Genomic DNA, 14091 nt, shown 5'->3' on the forward strand with positions numbered 1-14091 from the left:
TAGAATGCTGATCCTGAGTATTTGGGGGAAAATGGTGGTTACACTGGAGCATAGTTTCTGTATCTTCCTTGAATCCTCATGTAAAACAGAGCAGCTAGATAGAAAAACTAAAAACCAGGGCCAACATTTTCAACAAAGTTAGGTGACAAAGTGTCTCCTTGAACCTCAAGGTACAAGTACATGGAGACAAACCACAATTGCCACGTGACCTGCACAATATCAGCATCTGTGTGAGAAGAAGCAGAGAGAGTCAATGGAGTGATTGAAGGACCCAACAGTAGAAGACCCTCAAAACAGTCAACAGGTACTCACTGAAAAGCACAGGGGGCCAATCTAAGAACAGCAGCTAAAACTCGTAGAAGTTCTGCCCAATCCAAAAGCAGGGTGAATGCAAGAAAACCCTAGGGTAAGGCCTGAAGGGGCTGGAGCAGAAAAGCTCAGGACTATCCAGTAGAACTTTCTGCAATGATGGAAATGTTCTAAATTTCTGACTACAATAACCACTAGCCACATGTGGCTATTGACCACTTAAAACATGGCTAATGTGTCTGAGGAACTGAATTTTTAAAAAAGTATTTAAAAGGAAAAGTGAATGCAGGTGCGCTCACCCCTTCTTACAAGAACACTGGAATCACAACTAACTGCTGAACAACCATCAATAAAAAAACGCTGGAACCTACCATAAAAGACACCCAACATCCAAAGACAAAGAAGAAGCCACAACAAGATGGTAGGAAGGGCACAATCGCAATAAAATCAAATCCCATACCCGCTGGGTGGGTGACCCACAAACTGGAAAACAATTATACCACAGTTCTCCCACTGATGTGAAGGTTCTGAGCCCTATGTCAGGCTTCCCAGCCTGCGGGCCCAGCAATGGGAAGAGGAGTCCCCAGAGAATCTGACTTTGAAGGCCAGTGGGATTTGACTGCAGGACTTCCACAGGACTGGGGGAAACAGAAACTCCACTCTTGGAGGGGACACAAAGTCTTGTATGCACCAGGACCAAGGGAAAAAAAACAGTGACCCCATAAGAGACTGGGCCAGACCTACCTGCTAGTATTAGAGGGTCTCCTGCAGAGGCAAGGGGTGGTTGTGGCTCACAGTAGGGACAAAGACACTGGCAGCAGCCATACTGGGAAGTACCCATTGGTGTGAGCCCTCCTGGAGGCTGCCATTAGCCCCACAAAACAGCCTGTAGGCTCCAATGCTGGGACACCTCAGGCCAAACAAGAAACAGGGAGGGAACACAGCCCCACCCATAAGCAGACAGGGGATTAAAGTTTTATCACACACAGGCCTGCCCACCAGGGACAAGACCCAGCTCTACCCACCACCAGTCCCTCCCATCAGGAAGCTTGTGCATGCCTCTTGGATAGCCTCAGCCATGAGACAGCAGACAGCAGAAGCAAGAAGAACTACAATCCTGCAGCCTGTGGAACAGAAACCACAATCACAGAAAGTTAGAAAGAATCAAATGGCAGAAGAATATGTCCCAGATGAAGGAACAAGATAAAACCCCAGAAAAACAACTAAGTGAAGTGGAGATAGGCAACCTTCCAGAAAAAGAATTCAGAATAATGATAGTGAAGATGATCCAGGATCTTGGAAAAAGAATGGAGGCAAGGATTGAGAAGGTGTAAGGAATGTTTAACAAAGACCTAGAAAACTAAAGAACAAACAAACAGAGATGAACAATACAATAACTGAAATGAAAAATACACTAGAAGGAATCAATAGCAGAAAAACTGAAGCAGAGGAATGAATAAGGGACCTGGAAGACAGAATGGTGGAAATCACTGCCATGGAACAGAATAAAGAAAAAAGAATGAAATGAAGACAGTCTAAGAGATACCTGGGACAACATTAAATGCACCAACATTTGCATTATAGGATTCCCAGAAGGAGAAGAGAGAGAGAATGGACCTGAGAAAATATGTGAAGAGATAATAGCTGAAAACTTCCCTAACATGGGAAAGGAACAGTCAACCAAATCCAGGAGTGCAGAGAGTCCCAGGAAGGATAAATCCGAGGAAGAACACGCTGAGACACATAGTAATCAAATTGACAAAAATTAAAGACAAAGAAAAAATATTAAAAGCAACAAGAGAAAAATGACAAATAACATACAAGGGAACTCACATAAGGTTATCAGCTGATTTCTCAGCAGAAACTCTGCAGGCCAGAAGGGAATGGCACGTTATATTTAAAGTGATGAAAGGGAAGAACCTACAACCAAGAATACTCTACCCAGCAAGGCTCTCATTCAGATTTGACAGAAGAATCAAAAGCTTTACAGACAAGCAAAAGCTAAGAGAATTCAGCACCACCAAACAAGCTAATGTCTAAAGGAACTTCTCTAGGCAGGGGAAGAGACCAGCAACTTAAAACTACCTTGCACATATAGAGACTGCTATATCGAAACTTCACGGGACCAGCAAACCCAAAAACTACAATAGAAACACACAAAAAAAAGAAAAAGAAACCCAAAAACCACACTAAAGATGGTCTTCAAACCACAGGAAAAGAGAACAAAAGAGGAAGGGAAGAAAAAAGACCTACAAAAACAAACCCAAAACAATTAAGAAAATGGCAATAGGAACATACATATCAATAATTACCTTAAACGTATATGGATTAAATGCTCCAACCAAAAGACACAGACTGCCTAAATGGATACAAAAACAAGACCCGTATATATGATACCTACAACAGACCAACGTCAGACCTAGGGACACACACAGACTGAAAGTGAAGGGATGGAGGAAGGTATTCCATGCAAATGGAAATCAAAGGAAAGTTGGAGTAGCAATACTCATATCAGACAAAATAGACTTTAAAATAAAGACTGTTACAAGAGACAAGGAAGGACACTACATAATGATCAAGGGATCAATCCAAGAAGAAGATATAACAATTGTAAATATATATGCACCCAACATAGGAACACATCAATATATAAGGCAAATACTAACAGCCACAAAGGGAGAAACCAACAGTAACACAGTAATAGTGGGGGACTTTAACAGCCCACTTTCATCAATGGACAGATCATCCAGACAGAAAATCAATAAGGAAACACAGAACTTAAGTGACACATTAGATCAGATGAACTTAATTGATATTTATACAGCAATCCATCCAAAATCAGCAGAATACACATTCTTCTCATTTACACATGGAACATTCTCCAGGATTGACCACATGCTGGGCCAAAAAGCGAGCCTCAGTAAATTTAAGAAAATTGAAATCATATCAAGCATCTTTTCTGACCATAATGCCATGAGATTAGAAATAAACTACAAGGAAAAGAACTGTAAAAAAAGCACAAACACGTGGAGGCTAAACAATATGCTACTAAACAACCAATGGATCATTGAAGAAGTCAAAGAGGAAATCAAAAAATACCTAGAGACAAATGAAAATGAAAGCATAATGATTCAAAACCTGTGGGATGCAGCAAAAGCAGTTCTAAGAGGGAAGTTTATAGAAATACAATCTTACCTCAGGAAATAAGAAAATGTCAAATAAACAACCTAACTTTAAACCTAAAACAACTAGAGAAAGAAGAACAAACAAAACCCAAAGTTAGCAGAAGGAAAGAAATCATAAAGATCAGAGCAGAAATATGTGAAAAAGAGACAAAACAATAGCAAAGATCAATGAAACTAAAAGCTGGTTCTCTGAAAAGATAAACAAAATTGATAAACCTTTAGCCAGACTCATCAAGAAAAAATGGGAGAGGACTTAAATCAATAAAATTAGAAATGAAAAAGGAGATGTTACAACTGACACCATAGAAATACAAAGGATCATAAGAGACTACTACAAGCAACTGTATGCCAATAAAAGGGACAACCTGGAAGAAATGGACAAATTCTTACAAAGGTACAATCTCCCAAGACTGAACTAGGAAGAAATAGAAAATATGAACAGACCAATCACAAGCACTGAAACAAACTGTGATTTAAAAACTCCCAACAAACAAAAGGCCAGGACCTGATGGCTTCATAGGCAAATTCTATCAAACATTTAGGGAAGAGCAAACACCTATCCTTCTGAAACTGTTCCAAAAAATTGCAGAGGAAGGAAAACTCCCAAACTCATTCTGTGAGGCCACCAAAACCTTTGGTATTCTATGAGGATACCAAAACCAGACAAAGATACTACAAGAAAAGAAAATTACAGACCAATACACTGATGAATATAGATGCAAAAATCCTCAACAAAATACTAGGAATCCAAATCCAACAATACATTAAAAGGATCATACACCATGATCAAGTGGGATTTATCTTAGAGATGCAAGGATTTTTTGATACCTGCAAATCAATCACTGTGATACACCACACCAACAAACTGAAAAATAAAAACCATACGATCATTTCAATAGATGCAGAAAAAGCTTTTGACAAAATTCAACACCCATTTGTGATAAAAATTCTCCAGAAAGTGGGCATAAAGGAAACCTACCTCAACATAATAAAGGCCATATACGACAAACCTACAGCTAACATCGTACTCAATGGTGAAAAGCTGAAAGCATTTCCTTTAAGATCAGGAACAAACAAAGATGTTCAGTCTCACCACTTTTATTCAACATAGTTTTGGAAGTCCTAGCTATGGCAATCAGAGAAGAAAAAGAAATAAAAGGAATACAAATCAGAAAAGAAGAAGTGAAACTGTCACTGTTTGCAGATGACATGATACTATACATAGAAAATCCTAAAGACACTACCAGAAAACTACTAGAACTCATCAATGAATTTGGTCAAGTTGCAGGTTACAAAGTTAATACACAGAAGTCTGTTGCATTTCTATACACTAACAATGAAAGATCAGAAAGAGAAATTCAAGAAACAATCCCATTTACCATCGCATCAAAAAGAATAAAATACCTAGGAATAAACCTACCTAAGGAGACAAAAACCTGTAATCCAAAAACTATAAGATGTTGATGAAAGAAATTGAAGACAACACAAACAGATGGAAAGATATACCATGTTCTTGGATTGGAAGAATCAATATTGTCAAAATGACTATACTACCCAAGGAAATCTACAGATTCAATGCAATCCCTATCAAATTACCAATGGTATTTTTCACAGAACAAAAAATCTTAAAATTTGTATAGAGACACAAAAGACCCCAAATAGCCAAAACAATCTTGAGAAAGAAAAATGGAGCTGAAGGAATCAGGCTCCCTGGCTTCAGACTATACTACAAAGCTACAGTCATCAAAACAGTATGGTACTGGCACAAAAATAGAAATACAGATCAGTGGAACAGGATAGAAAGCCCATAAATAAACCCATGTTCCTATGGTCAACTAATCTATGACAAAGGAGGCAAGAGTAAACAATGGTGGAAAGACAGTCTCTTCAATAAATGGTGCTGGGAAAACTGGACAGGTACATGTAAAAAAAATGAAATTAGAACATTCTTTAGTACCATACACAAAAATAAGTTCAAAATGGATTAAAGACCTAAATGTCAGACCAGACACTATAAAACTCTTAGAGGAAAACATAGGCAGAACACTCTCTGGCATAAATTGCAGCAATATCTTTTTTGACCCACCTCCCAGAGTAATGGAAATAAAAACAAAAATAAACAAATGGGACCTAATTAAACTTAAAAGTTTTGCACAGCAAAGGAAACCATAAACAAAACAAAAAGAAAACCCAAAGAATGGGAGAAAATATTTGCAAATGATGTGACCAACAAGGGATTAGTCTACAAAATTTACAAACAGCTGATGTGGCTTAATATCCTCAAATCAAACAACCCAATCAAAAAATGGGCAGAAGACCTGAATAGATATTTCTCCAAAAAAGACATACAGATGGCCAAGAGGCAAATGAGAAGATGTTCAACATCGCTAATTATTAGAAAAATGTAAATCAAAACTACAGTGAGATATCACCTCACACCAGTCAAAATGGCTATCATCAAAAAATCCACAAACAGTAAATGCTGGAGACGATGTGGAGAGAAGGGAACCCTCCTACACTGTTGGTGGGAATATAAATTGGTACAGCCACTATGGAGAACAGTATGGGGGGTCCCTTAAAAAACTAAAAATAGAGCTACTATATGATCCTGCAATCCCACTCCTGGGCATATATCCAGAGGAAAACATGGTTTGAAAGGATACATGCACCCCAATGTTCATTGCAGCACTGCTTACAATAGTCAGGACACGGAAGCAACCTAAATGTCCATCAACAGAGGAATGGATAAAGAAGATGTGGCACATACATACAATGGAATATTACTCAGTCATTAAAAAGAGTTAAATAATGCCATTTGCAGCAACATGGATGGACCTAGAGATTGTCATACTGAGTGAAGTAAGTCAGACAGAGAAAGAGAAATATTGTATGTTATTGCTTATATGCGGAATCTTAAAAAAAGATACAAATGAACTTATTTACAAAACAGAAACAGACTCACAGACTTACAGAATGAACTCATGTTTCCCAGGGGAGAAGGTGGTGGGAGAGATAGTTAAAGAGTTTGGCATTGACTTGTACACACTGCTATATTTAAAATGGATAACCAACAAGAACCTACTGTATAGCACAGGGAACTCTGCTCAATATTATGTAACAACCTAAATAGGAAAAGAATTTGAAAAAGAATAGATACATGTATATGTATAACTGAATCACTTTGCTGTATACCTGAAACTAACACAACATTGCTAATCAGCTATACTCCAATATAAAATAAAAAGTTAAAAAAAAATCGAAACTGAAAAAAAAAAGTGAATGCAATCCTTCTGCCATATCATCCCAATATACTACCATGTTTTGGGGGAGAGTCATAAAATTTTAGAAACAAAGTTTGGGTGAATTTCAGATCCTGCTCATATCAGCTCTTTCTAATTACTTTCTTCCACAATTGAGCTTTACAACGTCTGAAGGAAGATCAGCTCATCGCCCTCCCCCATGGTGGTCCCATGCCCTACACACACTAAGCATCTGGCCACAGAAGAACTGAGGACAAGACCAACAGCAGGGGGAGAGAGAAGGGAAGGAAGATCACAAGGGGGCAGAGGGTAAATAAAGGGAAAGATTTTTTGCATCTTTAGCTATTCTTGGGGACATGGTCATAGACTCCATACAAACCATAAAGTCTGGGAAATAAACATGACAGTGTTCAAAGCTGGGTCGAGAAGCAGGTTGGCAACAATGATGAAAGCATCTCTCCACTGCCAACTGTTACTAACTCAGCCCCCCACTGCACAAAGGCTGGATGTGGCAACAGCGTGTGTTGCTCATGTGGCATAAGAGACTTCACACTTTGGAATCTAAAAAAAAGGTACAAATGAACTTATTTACAAAACAGAAACAGAGTTTCAGATATAGAAAACAAATTTATGGTTACCAGAGGGTAAGTGGAGAGAGGGATAATTTGGGAGATTGTGATTGACATATACACACTACTATATATAAAATAGATACTAAGAACCTGTTGTATAGCACAGGGAACTCTACTTAATACTCTGTAATGGCCTATATGGAAAAAAGAATCTAAAAAAGAGCATATATATATATATATGTATATATATATATATATATATATATATATATATATATATATATATGAAGCTGATTCACTTTGCTGTACACCTGAAAGTAACACAACATTGTAAATCAACTATAGACCAATAAAATTTTTTTTAAAAAAAGATACTTTACACTTTGAGGGAATGGCTGTGTTCCAACAGCTTTCATCATCTTTGATAGTTTCCGGAGGATCTTTTAAGATGGACAGAGCCTCAGAAGTAGCAGAATACCCCAAATTAACAGAAGGCCTGCCTTTCTCCCATTTTTCTCCACCAGACTTCTCCCCATTCCCATCTGTTTTCTGTCGCAGACTCTGGTATCACTATAAGACCATCTCTCCTGGTAGATTGCCTACTCTTTGCAAATATCCCTTCCCCTTCCTTCTCCTGGGGGTGGGCTTCCTTCCTTGTTGATATTGGGGTTGGCCACATGACCTCCCCAGTCTCTGATGTGAGATAAGAAGGGGAAGCTTCACATGCAGGTGCAGATGTAGCACAGCCCCTGCTCTCTGTCTTAGCACTAGGCAGGCTCATTCCAGACCAGGACACAGTCTGAGTCCTGGACCTGGGACACTGGAGCAGAGGCAGAGCAGGCTTGCAACCTGGAGCAGAGGCTCAGGTAACCTTCAGTCCTCGTGTAATGTGAAAATGAAATACATTTTATAAGTACCTGAGATTTTTGGAGCTCTTTGTTATTTCAACAAAGCTGACTTATATACCATCCCCTTGTTTAACAACGTTCAGCAGCTTCTCATCCTGCAGGAGGTAAAGTCCAAGCTCCTTTGCATGGCTCCATGGGTCATTCACCACGTGAACCCTGACTGCCTCCTCAGCCTCGTGTATTTATTGCCACACCCCCTCTGCCACATACACACACACACACACACACACACACACACTTCATCCTCAGCTAGTCAGAGGACACCGAGCATTACTACACTTCCATGTCATTACAGTGCTCCCAGGGGCTTTCAGGAGTCAGAGAAGGCCCAGGTCACTTGCAACTACTTTCAAATTCTCAGCATATTTTCTAAAATGAAAAAAATACCAAAACAGAGTTTCAAAAATTATGATATATTATGAAAATTTTACATTTACTAGATTAACACCTTTAACATATATACACTCATTTGGATATAACTGCAAACACATACATTTGAGGCCCATTGTGAGGGAGAAGGCTGAGGGGAAATGGCTCTTTGGGCCAGCTTCTTTCCCTGCACAGTCCACCCCTCCTCCCCCAGTGGGCATCCCCTACCTTCAGTCATGGGCACTGGATCTTTCTGCCTGAAAGGCATTTTGTCAAACTTTTCTCCATCCTTCCCCATCCTAAGCAGCATTATCCATTCTCTGAGACTGTAGCTGATGCTCTGCATCTTCACCCTAGCAGTGAATCACTCACTCCTTTATACACAAGAGCCGTGTACACACTCCTTGTATTGCATTATAACAACATATGGCAATTTGTTTATGTCTGCAAATCTTTTGAGGACAAAGACCAGAACTTACACGTCTTTTTTTTTTTTTTTGGAGTATAATTTCTTTACAATGTTGTGTTAGTTTCTGCTGTACAGTGAAGTGAATCAGCTATATGTATACATATATCCCCTCCCTGTTGGACCTCCCCCACCCCATCCCACCCATCTAGGTCATCACAGAGCACGGAGCTGAGCTCCCTGTGCTCTGCAGCAGGTTTCCACTAGCTATCTATTTTACACATGGTAGTGTATATATGTCAAACCTAATCCCCCAATTCGTCCCACCCTCCCCTTCCCCCCTAGGTCCACACGTCCATTCTCTACATCTGTGAAGAACTTACACGTCTTGATGTTTCTTTCTTTCTGTGAACAACCCATGGGCAAGAGGTAAACTGGCTTTCCGGGTGGAAAGGTACACCCTGATTTGTAGCATTTATTGATTTCTGTGGGGTTGAGAAAAGATGTGGATAGCAGAGCCTTGCGAGCTGGTCTGAGCTGGCTGCCGCATGCCACTGAGTTATGCGAGTGATGGAGAGATGGTGCTGGAGCCAGAAGGTGGTCCAGGGCTGGGATGAGCGGGAGAAGGGAAGCCAGGAGGAGTGGAGGGAGAGTCTGAGGCACATGGGAAAGCTGCTGGTCCAGTCTCTCAACTGAGGCCCAGGTTCTTGGGATCCATCCATCAAATGCACCTGCAAGGAGAGTACCAGACTGTTTTCCTGGCACAAGCAGTGTGGCCTCCTCTCCAGCCATTTCTTGAACTTCTTAAAATAAAGAAAATGAACAGTGCCAACTTGTCGTAATGGAGACCCAGACTACAGGCTGTGTCTCAACTCTACCTATTGTCCTCCTGACAAAGCCCTGTTCTAGTCACCACTATAAATAATAAAGCACCTCAAAACTTAGTGCCTTAAAACAACAATAGTCAGTAATTTTGCTCATGAATCTATTCTCTCAGAAATTGACAGGGAGGCCTTGAATCTTCTCCCCACGGCATTTGCTGGGCAACCTCAGTTGAGGCTAGAAGATCCATTTCCAAGTCACTCACATGATTGGCTGATTGGTGTTGGCCATTATGTAGAAGCTCAGCCAGGGTTAAAGCCCAGAGGTCTCGATTCCTTCCACACTGTACTCCCAGTGTGCTACACAGGCTTCCTCACAGCACCATAGTTGAATTCCAAGAGCAAGGATCTCAAGGGAATCAGACAGAAGCGTTGTCAACCTTTTATGACCTAGACTCAGAAGGCACATAGTAACAATTTTGCCATAATCATAGTCTTACCGAAATTAAAGGGGTTTATTCACTAGGTGAATAAACAAGCAAATAATAACAAGCCTCAGAGAGGTGGGGGCGTGGGGAGAGTAAGTGTCCAGAGTTGCTCCAATATATCATCTAAAATGTCCAGTTTTCACCAATTACGAGACATGCAAAGAAACAGGAAAGAATGATCCATACATGGGGGAAAATAGCAGGTGACATAAACTACTTGAGAGAGCTCCAATGTCAGATTTAACAGAAAAGGATTTCCAAGCAGTCATTTTAAATATGTTCCATGAACTAAAGGAAACTATTTAAAGAAGTAAAGTATGATAAAATGTCACATCAAATGGAGAATAGCAGTAAACAGAGAGAAATTATTTTTAAAATCAAATAGAAATTCTGGAGTTGAAAAGTACAATAACTAAAACAAAACATTCCCCAGAGGGGCTCAACAGTAGATTTTAACTATTAGAAGAAAGAATCAGTGAACTTGAAGATAGACTGACAGATATTATGCAATCTGAAGAACAGAGATAAAAATGAAGAAGAATGATCATTGCATCAGAGCATGTGGGAAACCAGAAAACACACCAGCATACACACAGTGGGAAGACCAGAAAGATAGGAAAGAGGGAAAAGAGGAGAAAAAAATACTCAAAAAAAGAAAGGCTGAAAGCCTCCCAAGTCTGATCAAGTTTGATGAAATATGTTAATTTACATGTCCAAGAATCTCAACTAACCCCAGGTAGGATAAACGCAAATCCACACCTAGATACATTGGGTAAAAATGCTGAGACAAAGAGAAAATCTTCAGAGAAAACATTAAGGTCTTGGTTGAATAAACTGTTGTGTCCAGGAATAGAATACTATGCAAACATTTAGATGATATGTAGATATATTTTGTTGCTACAGAGCAATGTTCTATTTTGCTAAATGAAAAAAAGCAGGTTATAAAATTATACATAGTGTAATTATTTTTTTGGAGTAACAAATAAACTTAGATGGGTACATGAAGAATTTAGCACATTAAATGTCAATCACAGAGTAAGAGCTCCACAGAGGGTAGCTATTCCTGGTTCTTTTGCTGCTGTTGTATTATGCCCTTTTAAAAATCCACCAGTCCAGGCTAACATTATCTGCAGAGTTTGCATCAATCATTTCATGCTCATCATTGAAAAAATATATTAATACTCAAATTTACTGCCGCTGACTTAAGTGTTCCCTATCTCAGCTTCTGCTGAGTGAAAATAATGATGCCAGTGCTCAGTCTCCAAGAAGCCTCACTCCCCAGGAAGGTGAAGCTGTCCAACAGTTTGCTCTGAAGCCACACAAGAAGTTCCCAGAACATGGGCAGGTGAGAGCTTCCTTCACCGAGAGGCAGCTGATGGGGCTGCTGGCTGCCAGCTACTTGAGGCCCCACATTAGCTACAGAACCTGCTCTCAGGTTGGCCTGTTTCTCCCTTTTCCTAAATCCGTCACCAGAAAACAGGCTTGTTTTCCTCTCTACTCCCTTCCCCTGTCTACCCTGGGAATGCTCTTCTGTGAGGATACTTTCTTAGTCCTGGCAGACCAGGCAGGTGCTGGTTCCTCTTTGTTTTCTTCCACCTGAAGCTAAGCCTTGTCTAACATTTCCGTCCACAGTCACTACACTCTGACTCCAATGTTGGGTGTGAACTAGACTCCTCCAGTGTCCCCTACCCAGTCAACTACCATACCAGACCCCTGAACAAAACTTTGAGAGCATCCCATTATACTTTCCCCACCACCATTAACTCCACTTAAATCACCCAAAGAATGTATGGCTATCTGGTGACCTCTCACAACGTGACAAATAAGGCCAACAATGAATAGTCTGTTTCCTTTCTGCTTAATTACAGTACCATTATTCCAATAGTATTGTCATTGTCCTTTATTTGTTTCTCCTACAAAAATAATAAGATCTAACTATCCATAGTTTAAACCAATTTAAAGAACTAGTCTAGGAACCCAACTCATATATTACATTTTTCCTGTGGGGGAAAAAAATGTTCAGCAATAGCTTATACAAATCAGCCATGTTCAAAATATTGTCCTCAGTGAACCTAATTATCCTAACTTTCCAAATAATTGTTTATAAACTTTTAGATCCTAACTCACTTTTAAGAAAGGGACTTCCTGTACTTGACTGCTGTAAATAAATGAATCCCAAAAGTTTTAAGCAGGTTGCAGAAGGAGGATAAGGTTACATATGGGCGAGCATTAACAGATGAAAATATAGTTAGTATTATAACAATTCTTCTTCTTTAAGCATTATAAATAAATATATACAGCCATTAGTGCTAAAGCAAAACACCTGTCAATTATTCATAAGTGTTTCCAATCCTAAGACAATATTCCACAGTAAACAGATGCTACACATCTGTTCAGTGGATTCAGTGGAAAAATTCTCAACCCGATTCCATCTAAATTTTCTAAGAGTGTCTCCCAAAGATGACTCACTACACTTATATATCTGCCACTATAATTTATATTTCTCTGTTATTCTTTCCACTTTAGGTTCAACAATAGACGTTTCATTACCAGATAAGCCCATTTTGATTTGGATACAACCAAGGTAATTACTAAATTCATAATAAGGTGGTTATTTGGGGTCATGATGATGATGAATCCTTACGTAGAACTTGCTGAGTAGTTGGTAATCTCTGCAAAGAGAGCTAACCTAATGCTTGCAAAAATATATTAAAATTCTCCTGCATTTCTATATTTGGGAGGTATTGGCTTTTTTAAGTTTTGCCTGAGTCAGATATCATTTTTCTAAGCCTAAAACATTATAGCAATACTGTCTAATATTCCTATGATTCTTCATGCAATACTAGAAACAGTTTTTTGTTTTATGTTTTTGGTTTTTTTTTTTTTAAAGAAGTAAGACAGACACAACTGAAACAAAAGACTCTATGCCCTCCTCTCTGTGGGCTCCTTTGCCTCGGTTTTCTAGGTGACGTCCATCCGATTTGGCAAGCAAATATAGACACCTGTCAAAAGGAGTCAACTTTCTTGCTATACGTAATTCCAAGACTTAAATGATGAGCTTCATAAAATTAATTTACTCTTCATTCAAATGACATGATGTAACATCTTCCTGAGATACCATGTAAACTTAATCATGAAGAAATTTTATATTTAAATCTATTTTAAAATGTCCATAATAATAATAAAAATAAGTGTGAAGAGAGATTTAGGTATGTAACTCAAATTCAATCCAAAGTCCAAGATTAGTTTTTCTCTAACTGGAGAAAGGTACACCAAAAAGAGCAAGAAGATTTTTCCTGAGGGTCAGGAATCCTATCACTTTTGATTTGGATACAACTATTGAACAGCCATGGGCAAATAGTAGATGTTCAATAAAGCAAAGTGTAAAGAAACTCATTCATCTGAACATATATTTGTGGGTTTTTTCTGGTTTTTGTTTTTGTTTTTGGAGGGAATCAGGGAAGGTTGTGATTGAGAAAAGGTGATAGGTGAATTGGAAAAGACCACCAGAGAGGAAACTAGTTAACAATGAAAAAAACCACTGAAGAACCTAGAAATGTATAATACCAAGAGTGATTGAAGGGGCAGGATGGATAGGGATCTGCCCCAGCCAGACTTAATCGTGACAGTGTTCTCTCCCACTTGGGAGGGACCACAGCAAGAACAGGAGTAATGACCTTGTTGAAAATCCCAAGGCATAACCCCTGCTGTGTTTATTTTTCCCTAACCAGAGAAAAGGTAACTTTCTACTTTATCTTCTTTAGAAGAATGAA

General features: G+C 39.2%; 1 protein-coding gene across 1 annotated transcript in view; it reads right to left on the minus strand.

Annotated features, from left to right (window-relative positions):
* NEK11 (NIMA related kinase 11) overlaps positions 1 to 14091 on the minus strand; it is a 273104-nt gene that overhangs the window by 176324 nt on the left and 82689 nt on the right.

Source organism: Balaenoptera ricei, chromosome 4 (assembly GCF_028023285.1).
Source record: "Balaenoptera ricei isolate mBalRic1 chromosome 4, mBalRic1.hap2, whole genome shotgun sequence".
NCBI lineage: Eukaryota > Metazoa > Chordata > Mammalia > Artiodactyla > Balaenopteridae > Balaenoptera > Balaenoptera ricei.